Genomic DNA, 11,442 nt, shown 5'->3' on the forward strand with positions numbered 1-11,442 from the left:
GCAGTATATGTGCATATACAAATTACACAACTAGCAATATATGTGCATAGACAAATTACACAACTAACAATATATGTGCATAGACAAATTACACAACTAGCAATATATGTGCATAGACAAATTACGTAACTAGCAACATATGTACATAGACAAATTACACAACTAGCAGTATATGTGCATATACAAATTACGTAACTAGCAATATATGTGCAAAGACAAATTACACAACTAGCAATATATGTGCATAACAAATTAGACAACTAGCAATATATGTGCATAACAAATTAGACAACTAGCAATATCGCTGAAAACATTTGTTGTTAATGTTAAGGACTACGTTCTGTGCTACCTAATTTACGCTTTACTCTTGTCTAATATACGGATATAATTTCGACAACTATAGTGGTCCCGAGTGGCCGAGTGGTATAAATCGCTTGCCTTTACCGATCACTCCATCTCATCTCTGCCCGCACAGTTTCGAGTCTCGCGCTCGGCCAATTCGGATATGTGAGAAAGCTTGTCAGTATCATCCCGTGGATTAGTGGTTCTTACCGGATTTTTTTCAGGGTTCTTCTGGCCGCTGGGTATAGCCTAAATGGCGCTAAACTCAGGACGATAAACAACAAACAACAACTATATACCATTCTGATGAACCATAGCTTATACTGGGTCCAAAATGTTGATGGTACAGAATCACAATTCCTCTTTTCAAGATTTTAGGAAATTTGTTCTGAAGATATGTGAAATTGGAGCATATATTTGTTACAGTACTACTCGAACAAGTGTTGTAAAAGACGATTTACAGATTTTTTATTTAACAGATTGCTGGCGAGTTAGCCTTATTTTGAGCCTCTAAGAAAAAGACAACACATAACTTAGATATCATAGGTTTAGGCCAAATTATTTTGAAACATTGGTATAGCATTGACTCTTTTGGACGCCAAAAAGTGGTCTTCAATGAATGACATAGTCTTTACCAAAGACCCAAACACTTGAAGACCAGCCCGTGAGTACCCAAATAAACGCCAAAATGAACACCAATTGTAACGACTTGGTGTCCAAATCTGCTTCCACTGACAGATTTGCAATCACCGAATCTAGCAGTCGTTGTTTAGCGGCCTGATTAATAATTTACCAGCAGTAGCTGAGATTGTTTCTGTTGATGGTAATATAATTTATTTCGATATTACTCAAGTCTTTCATCAGTGAGGTCGATATCGAATCATCTGAACAGCTCGTAATCCCAAAATTCTTTAATCGATCCCCAACAACATTTTAGATATCAACAACTCTCATTGCAACCTGTTCAGCAATTCCCGCAGCGAACGATGACATGGCTGTGAGCACTTTAGGTGCCCCTGCAAACAATCTACGTAAATCACCGTGGTCAGTTCCTTCATTTCGCATGGGTTTTCTGGTGTTAACAACGCGAACTGGTAGTACACGTCCAGATACGTTTGATATTATATTAAAAATCAGGTTGATTTCTCATGAATAGAGTTATTGTCAATGGTTCACCACGTAAATCTATAATGCGTCTGTCTTTATCAACAAGGGTAAACCGAATATGTGTCAACCGATTAGTATAACATGAAAGATAAATAGGCGACGCTGGAGAAATTGTTATTAAATCACCCGGTTCCACGGTTGGTGACTAACAAAATAGTATTTAATTCTGAATAGCTATACCTGCTGTTTCAGACCTGTTTTATAACTACCACTAATGGTATCAGAAATTAAATTGATCTGAATCCTTGAATTGATTCTGACAATGTCAGGCGAGATATGATATCATATGCGTTAAAACCATTTGTAATCTGGAACGTCTTCAGATCAACCTAAAACTAATCGACCGTTTCATGTCAACCACATATGGTGATCAATCAATTAAAATGACAGAACAGAATGTTGGTCCATTGGCACGTATATAAATATTAGGCTCTTGGTCGGTAAATTTTTTCATGGTCAATTGTTCCCAATCGATCCGCAAAGGTCGCTTGGGTAACACAGTCCACCAAGACCTGCTCCTTTGTTTGGTTATTCTTTGGGTTTTTCGATTTTACTAAGGGTTAGCAATAAGTTTTGAATTTTCTTTCAGCTGTTCCAATAGTTGTTGTTGCTGTTGTTCTTCATATGCACGTTGTTCTTCTTCTGATGCTTTCACTTGTTTTAGTTGATGTTTAGTTGCACATTTTCTTCTTTTTGTGTAGGTGAATGTATTATATGCCCGTGGAGATGTAGGTACATATTCAGGCGTGGTTCCGATGTTTGTTGCTTTATAAGCATTTGTTCTAACTCATATGCACTATTGTTCTCGATCATATAAACGTCGTTGTTGTCGCTGTTCTTCATATGCTTGATATGCGTACTCTTCTTTATTTTTAGATTATGCCATGGCAAGTATTTATTGTAAAAAGTCAAACAACTTATCAGAGGCTTGTCTAGTCTCCCAGTAAGTTCCGTGTATACCCACTTGATCCATCCATTGTTTTATACTCTGTGTTTGATCTTTGATCAGTAATTTGTTCAGCCCGAGTGTTTATTAAAGATGTGTAAGGATGGGATTTTCAAAGATCCACTATTTTCATTAAAATGTCGCTTTGGTGGTTTCATTATTTACTAGTGGGGGGGGGGGGCGTTTGAAATAACTCGTTTTCTTTGTTTGGCTTTCTGTAATGTTTCCAACCTTCCCAACGTCTTCTTCGACTTTCTTTATCGCCTAGTGGCATGTATCAATAGTATTTGCAGTTGCTTTTGTTGCTTTCTTAACATCTTTGATGCGTTTAGCTATTTTACAAACTGGATCTGATTTTACTGAACCCATTAATGCTTCCACCTGTTCCAATGTTGCTCTTGTTAAATTTTTAATATCTTCTGGATGTTTCACAATTTCATTTGTTCGTTTAATCAGCGGTGCACATTTGTTCAAAGCCCGCTGTGAGATCTTCTCGTACAGTTTGTCTTGATATCCGTGACACTTCTGCAGCCTGCTAAAACGTTAAGAATAAGTTCTTCTTGTTCACCAGCAGCTTAACAGCGTCGTTTTTATATTCATCTTTGACATCGCTGCCGGAAGGAGGCATTTTATACGACTACTATGACTGATAAATTGTTGTGTGAAATGCGCTTGCGCCTAAACCGGCACGAGATTTTTGCTTGGGACTACCTCTCTAATCAATAATGAGTAAACTATTGAAGTCATTAGTAATCTCAGTAAATATATCACGAAACTCATCCCACGAACGGTAAGCTGCACAGTAAGTCCCATGAATGTTTGCAAGACCATGCACGTCAATACCACGAAATATAATCAACATGTTACGATTGACGCGGATTACTTTAGGCACATGTGCATATGACTGAATAAAAAAATCACATCCGTGTTTTTGTGTAGACCTCGTGAAACGATTCTTGCGATGATGATTTGATATTCAAGCATAACATCACGACAAGATTATTATCACTTGCATCCGAATGATCAACATGATATACCACTAACAACCGGCCAAAGCCTTCTGAAGCACCTATTAATCGTGCTGATGCTACATGTTACCGACATCGTGCCGATATAGATGACGTTCATGACCTGAATGCGATTAATCATACACTCAGAGAATGAATCGCAAAATGGATCATCATCGGCAGCGTGAAGGCCAAGATTGTTCTGGGACGCTAAGCTTCTCAATGACAAAGTCCACTCATTTAAGGTAAACAAAGTCCACTCATTTAAGGTAAACCATAATAATTTTCTCAAGGAAAAGGTTAACTCATTTAAAGTAAACTATATTAATATGATATTATCAGAGCAGTTTTTATCCAAAATATATCACAATCCTCGCGGTTATTGGAGACGTAAAGACTTAGCAAGCACTGTGAAGATTATCCATGGGCTGCTCTAGCATGGTTTACCAAACAAGCATTGTGGCAAATTTATCTGAGCCATGAATAAGAAAAAACCCAATAGTTTTTAACGCGTGAGCACCAAAGGTTCATCAGGCTGATCTCTTTAATCTTCCACAGGGTCGATTACACATACGTTATCCATTTTCGATGCATCAAGCAGGTTCAAATAAGATGAACCATTAGAATCAAAAGATTCAGCAAGTATTGATAATGCACTTAAATGTCTCTATCCACGCGGACCATTAACATGGAAACGATTATTACAAGTTGATCCAGGTAAATAATTTATTGAATCTGTTTGTCGATTCACTGTTGACAAAACATCAAATTCGAGTTCCAGTTGGACATATTAAGACACATCGTGTACCACTAACACACACTTGTTAACATGAAAAGGCGTGTATCCCTACGAGTTTATGGCCGATTGGGACAAGTGTACTGAAACTCTGTTGCCACCTATCGAAGCGTTTAATTCGCCATTGTCTGGTGTTCATTTAAATGAGAGACAAAACATGGGTGACTGTCATTATCTGTATTTGCGCATCCTCTGATGCATTTGGGGAATTTAGTGATACTGCTATAAGAGTGTAGAAGCGCACGATTTTACGTGGCCGAAATCACATGGACGCAGTGCTTTCAAAAAACAAACTCGAGTTGGAATTGCTGACTAATATCGATATGCATCTTTTATTCAGCGCTTACATTATCGTGCAGTATCAATGGCAAGTCACCGATATGAGCGCGCAAACAACCCCGATATAAATGGGTGTGATTCATTTGTCCCAAACATGGACTCCAAAAACCTTTATAATTCGGCAATGATGCAACCGTTACCTGTATGGTGATTTTCGTGGATAGGTTCCTCATAGATTGACATACAAAAAGACGTTTAATATTACAACAGCAACAATGACCACGGGAACTTATTTTAAGTTCAAATAGAATACCCTGAAAAAACATATCACGCTCATAACGATTATCTTGAAGACATGTCAGTGCCTGGTGAGAGAATGTCACCTTAACATTGTATACGTTTCAAATCTAAGTACCAAAACCAATTATGTATTACACCTACGAAATCTGCAGTTGTACTTGCGATTGGGAATACGTGTAAGTAAGGTCCATACATTCAAATGAATACGGCTCTGAGGATAAATGTCACCAACGACTTTGAAAAGTATTTCTTTAAACTCATGAATAATTCCGTATTTGGCCAAACAATGGAGAATTTACGAAAAAGAATTCGATTTTCACCTTTGCCTGTGATATTGAACAAATACGTGTTGAGGGATTATTGCTGATGCAGCATTTAAATCCTGAAAGACATTTAATGATGGACAAATTGCCGTTCATGGTAAACAATCAAAACTCTAGTTCAGAAAACCTATCTATGTTGGTCTCTCAGTACTTGACTTGTCCAAGCTGCTCGTGCTTCATTGCGATAAGATAAAACCGTTTTACCAGGATTGTGTCAAGATGCTTTAGACTAGGGGTGGGCAAACTACGGACCGCGAACCGCATGCGACCCGCCAAGGGCTTTCATGCGGCCCGCCAAGGGTTTTCATGCGGCCTAGGAACAAGTCATCATTCGCACTGACTCTGTTTATGTTACTCTGTTTATCAAATAAATGTGCTTCTTTTGAAGTTTAAGTTTAAGTTTTCAAATATTAACAACATATTAACAACTGAAAATTAATTAGAAGTTATTTAGATAAACCTTGGATTTCCTATTTCAAATATTAATTATTTTACTTAATGAACTATGCGGCCCGCGACAAGGTGTAAATTTGTGTATGCGGCACTTGCACTGGAAAGTTTGCCCACCTCTGCCTTAGACAGACACCGACTCGATGCTGTTGCGTATAACAACTGGTGTGTTTCGAGCGTAAGTGGTTGTGAAATCATTTTATAAGTAACAGTGACAGTCTTATGTAAAATTGCATTAGCATTTTAATCCAGTTACACGTGGGATTTCATTATTTAAGCATGTATTACTGACAGAAGTCGTCTTACCTATTTGTGAGATCGGTTTGTGATTCTGTATTGTTCCATGTTGTTTTGAATAACACTTACTGGTACACCTGAGGATGATCAGACTTCTTGCATTGTTAAATGGCCATCATAACCGGGTAGATTATGTAATACTACTGGAAATTTTGATTGCCTCGGTTTGATTCGAAACTGTATATTACATGCTCAGTGTGCAACTTCTCTATACACACTAGTGAGGTAATAGTGGTCAAGTACTCGAGGGACTTCTGTTCCAGCAAAATGACCATCACAGATCCATCAATGAGTGGCCATATAAAACTCAGTATCATCGCTGGTTATAATCATGTCGACTGGTGAATGAAGATGTTGTCTGATTGCTTTTACCGTCAATTCGAGTGATTTAATAAGCATCTCAACTGAATCCTTACCAGATGCAAAATTGGCGACTCGCCCATACCATCTGAAAACTGTAACAAAACCTGCATGAGACTTGTTTAGCAACTTGTGTTGTATTGGTTAGGTCCTGGTCGATAGAACCATCGGTTCTAACAAGAATCTTAAGACATTCGAAGTCCTTATAGATAATAAATGGTACTTTTATTTTTCTTCGTACAACTGTAAACTTCTGTTTTAGCAGCTTCTGTAGATATTGTAAGATTGTATTATTTATGTATTTCTCCAAAGCACCTGAAGCTATACCTCATGATTAATTATGGACTACTCCTCTCTCTCTCTCTAACACACACACACACACACACACACGCACGCACGCACGCACACATAATGGAATACAATGCAAGTTCTTAAACAGATTGACACATATGAACAGTATCTTTTAAAGCCTGAGTAAGGGCTAAAAGTAATTTATCAGAATTCCTATTTGAGTGTAAAAGTATGTTTATTGTCAGTACCCAGATGAATAATATAAGAGCGCAGTGTATAAATCAATATTAAATCATGTCCTTTATTTATTGGCGATTTATATTTGTAATATATTCGTAACTTTAAACATAACAAATCAGATGACTGTCCAAGTTTTTTTTAATTAAAACAATCATATGTAATTCTTAAACTTACCTCTTGTCAATCGAACCTGTACTGACACCTTTAATTAAATTAGTCTATTTTTCTCCAAATTTCCAAATTCGTATAAACTCGGTCAGTAAGGCGCTGTATATTCTAAACCTATTTATGAACAAGTGTTCAATACAAATCTTATTTTCTTACATAATTTGTTCAGATTTTCAATACTAATTATGTTACATATTATCCTCCTTCGATTGTTTTGTAGGGAGTTTTGCTGAATTAATATTCTTCTGTGAAGATGAAATATTCACACTTGTATCATCAGTAATTCACCTTTCCTGTGCAAAAACTATGCGATCGTTTCATTTTTATTCATTCATTAGTCTCATCTTGTCGGCAATGCTTATGCTGACTACTTCATTTCCTTGTTCTGCACCATTTTTTATTCCTCGTCGACTTCCATTTTATACTGGCTTCGTATTAGCATGTCTCTAGAAAGTTATGGACATTTTTCATTTATTCTTTCTAATAATAAGTTTACGAGTCTCGGGCTAGGCCAATGTGGATATGTGAGAAAGCTTGCCGGTAGCTTCTCGTGGGTCGGTGGTTCTTTCCGGGGTTTTCACGGGTTCTTCCTCCACCATTAATACTGGCCGCCATGTATAGCCTATCTTGTGCTGAACAATGGCGTTAAACCCTATAACACCATAACAACAACAATAAGTTTACTTATTCAAATGCTATGTCAATTCTGCCTACAGATCTTGCAGATACGATAGGACACTGATACAAAATTAATTAATTCATAGATTTATCTGACACCATCAACTATGTAGGAAATATTAGATTTTCTTACGGGTTTGCTGCAGAAGATGATGGTGACACTGCATCAAAATTAATTAACAGTGTTCGTTAATTTATAAAACAGCCACGTTGTATAGTAATTTAGTTATCTGTCATCAACAGTTAATTGTGATATATAAGATATTCCTACGGATTTGTTGCTGATGAACGATGTCCGTTAATTACTTAAAATAACCATGGTGTTCTTCAGCTGTATTGAGTCGCGCTGTGAATTGAACTGAACAGAGTTGCTGACCACCGTTAGATAGGTGGAAAATATTAAATGTCCATAAATATTGTGCTGCATTGGGGAAACCCTGTGGCAAAGTTCATTAACAGTTTTAATTCATGTCTAAATAAATATGCCCTGTGGTGAACTTTAATGATTTTAACTAAAATTTTAATTTTTTCAACAGCTGGAGCCTTCCAGAAGGAAACTTTCTATTAGGTAATATGTTTGTTTTATAGAAAATGCTAATTATGGCCCGAGGTCAGGTAGAGGAATATATAATCTTGTTTTCCTAGAAGTTAATTATTCGTGCTGTAAGATCTTATCAGGGTCAATTGTATTATTGTTGTGTCTAGTAATTCATTTCTACTGGAATTAATTTTTTTCAAATTATTTAAATCAACCAATTTTTCTCTGGAAATACAAAGTGTCCTACAAAAATAACTTTTCTAGAAAATGAGCCTTGAGTTTATAGTGAAATTGTAAATAGGGATATATTCTGTGATGGTATTATTGTGATCCAACAATAGACTTGACACATCACCATTACACTGACCTCCACAGACACAGCAACATACCGCTCCGGTGGCCTAGTGGTTAGAGCGTCCGCCTCGGATGCGGGACGTCGTCGGTTCTATCACCGGCCAAGTCGTACGAAATCCTTACAAAAATGGTACTTACAGCTGTTTCGCTAGGCACTCAGCATTAGGAGGTAAGTGTTAGGACTGGTCGGCCTGGTATCAGGATAATGTGACTGGGTGGGACATCATGCTACATGTCTGCGGCATGATGCCCCAGTGCTAGAAATCACTATAAACTGTCACACTGCGTACATCGTAGCGATATGACTGAAAATTTGTCAAAGCTACGTTAAAAATCCAAATCACACACACACACACACACACACACACACACACAAACACAGCAACACTTCCACCATTGGATCTAATTTGGATTTCCATAAGGGTTTATTCAGAACTTTAATCATTAGGACCTGTATCTGTAATTCAATGACTATTTGTTATTTAATTCGCAATACCGTAATTTCCTTTTTATATTTGTACTTTGTATTCATGGGAAATAGATTATTTGTTGAATTTTTCAAAGCTTGAAGCTAATCAGTCTTTTTCTGCTACTTGTTTCAAGACAATAGAATCTTAATAATATTTAATGCACAATCATAGAGAAAATTTGGGCTATGTATTATCTTGTTTACAAAGTAAATGTTCTTGGTCAGGTACACGATGAACTTGATTTTGGACAAGGTCAAGTACAAAATTCAGATGTACACAACACGTAATCATTAAAGCACAGCCAACAAACAATACAGAATAAATGTACATAACAATACGATTTGATGAAGCACAAAGGTGCGCCATAGCGCTAGTCTGAAGAGTCGGCAACCTAAATTGCTCTTCGTTTGTGCTAAACTTGCTGACTACATGTTTATTTTTTAAGCAGCCAGCTCATCTACTTGTTTGCGTTGCTTTTTTTCTCAAAGTTGTACACTGATACTAAACAGTAAACGTATATTGAAGCTGTGGTCAAACGAGAATATGAGCTTTCCTCTCTAGTACTTTCATGTTCTATTTAGATATTTCTACAAAGAAACCACAAAGCCTTATTTGTAATAATAGTCATTCTTGAAACATGATGGCTGAGTGTACACGTGTCTAGAAAAGGCACATGATAATAGAGGACAACTAAATGGTTTATTTCGTGAATGTCAAATTCTGCCTCTGTGTACAATACTTCTACACATGACAGATTTTATGACCTAGTCAGCGCTTTATATGAATAAGTAACACTACATGTGTATATCTAATTGCGTTTCTTGTCTAGATATATGTAAAAGATTTGACATAAGCTACGATGATTGGCTATCCATTTCCCAAAAGGTCGTGATCAAGTATATTTGTATTACTATCAGAGATGTTGGCATCTGTGACGTATGTGGCTGTTTGGTCTCCAAATAATTTTACTTTCATGGGAATGATTCCTGTTTTCTTTGTAAAAAGAATAAACAAACCAATCTACATAACGGGATGAAATGCATTAAAAAATGTCGCTGTAATACAAATCAAACTGTTTCGGAGGTCAGGTCGACTTTAAGAATTTTAGTTAATCTCCATGCCAAGATCTTGTATGACCTATCTATATAGGTTATGAACTTTTAATCTTATCTACCATATAGATGTAATTATGACGATTTTACCAACCAATGGAAACATAGCCTCCTTTTGTTCCAAATACTATTGGTGCGCATTGATGTTTTTTTATTTACTTATTTTTGTTGAAGGACTATATAAGATTCCCTTGGGATACTGCAGCAGTCAACTACATGCGAACTCCAATTTATATGCAAACTACATTCCAAAATATACGGCGAGATATGTGAAAATATTAATCTTGTTTCATGTCAAACAGATGTGATGTCACAATGAAGAGACTGTATACTTACTGTCTCATTTTGATGTGGGTTATTGTTCATGATGTCAAGGCACGAAATTCAAGATCTCATCTCGAGACGAATGGTCGGCAAAGTGACATTGAGGTTCACGAGTGTGATGTTATTATTGCCGGAGGCAGCACTGCTAGCCTAGGAGCAGCTGTGGCAGCTGCGCGCGCGGGACGTGTCAACGGGAATAAAGTCTGTTTAACAGAACCCACTGATTGGCTGGGAGGGCAGTTGACGTCATCAGCGGTGAGTGCCATTGACTTCGGAAAATTTAACAGATATTGGTGGTTTCAATCTACGACCTTCCAAAGCATGATGGATAGCCTCGGACCTGGCAATCCTGGTCGATGCTGGGTAAGCACCAAGTGTTATCTGCCTATGGACCTAATCAACGGGTGGATAAATAAAACGATATCCAGTTTTATGAATTTGCGTGTCTTTTATAACACAGTGATAAAGTCAAGTAGGAGTAATGGTACCTTGCTGTATGCTGTATATGCAATACAACGCACTCCAAAGGAAGGTGTTCAACAGTGGTCCAGTTTGCTTTCAAGCACCATATCTGACTGGTACAATTATAATGAATCAACTCTATTCACAAAACGATTATTAGAATTTTCCAGAGCTGACGGCAAACCCCCAATCATTATTGACGCCACCGAATTCGGAGATGTCCTTGCAGTATCAGGGGCAGGATTTCGTCAAGGAGTAGAGACCCCGATGGAGGACTCTAATACAACGGATGAAAAATGTGGCCAGAGATTTACTATCCCATTCTATATTAAAGTTGATCAGAACACTTCAAGAACTGAAAATGTCTCTTCTGTAGGACAAGGGACCTATAGTCTTGATGGCAGGAGTTGGGGTGTGATTTGGTCCTACAGGAGGTCAAAAGGAGTTCCAGCTGGGAATATCAATGAGGCTTATGTGGGAGAGATATCTAATGTAAATTGGTCAAAAGGCAATGACTTTTGGGATAAATATATCCTGG

This window comes from Sinohyriopsis cumingii, chromosome 17 (genome assembly GCF_028554795.1).
Source record: "Sinohyriopsis cumingii isolate HCF-2022 chromosome 17, ASM2855479v2, whole genome shotgun sequence".
Classification (NCBI taxonomy): domain Eukaryota; kingdom Metazoa; phylum Mollusca; class Bivalvia; order Unionida; family Unionidae; genus Sinohyriopsis; species Sinohyriopsis cumingii.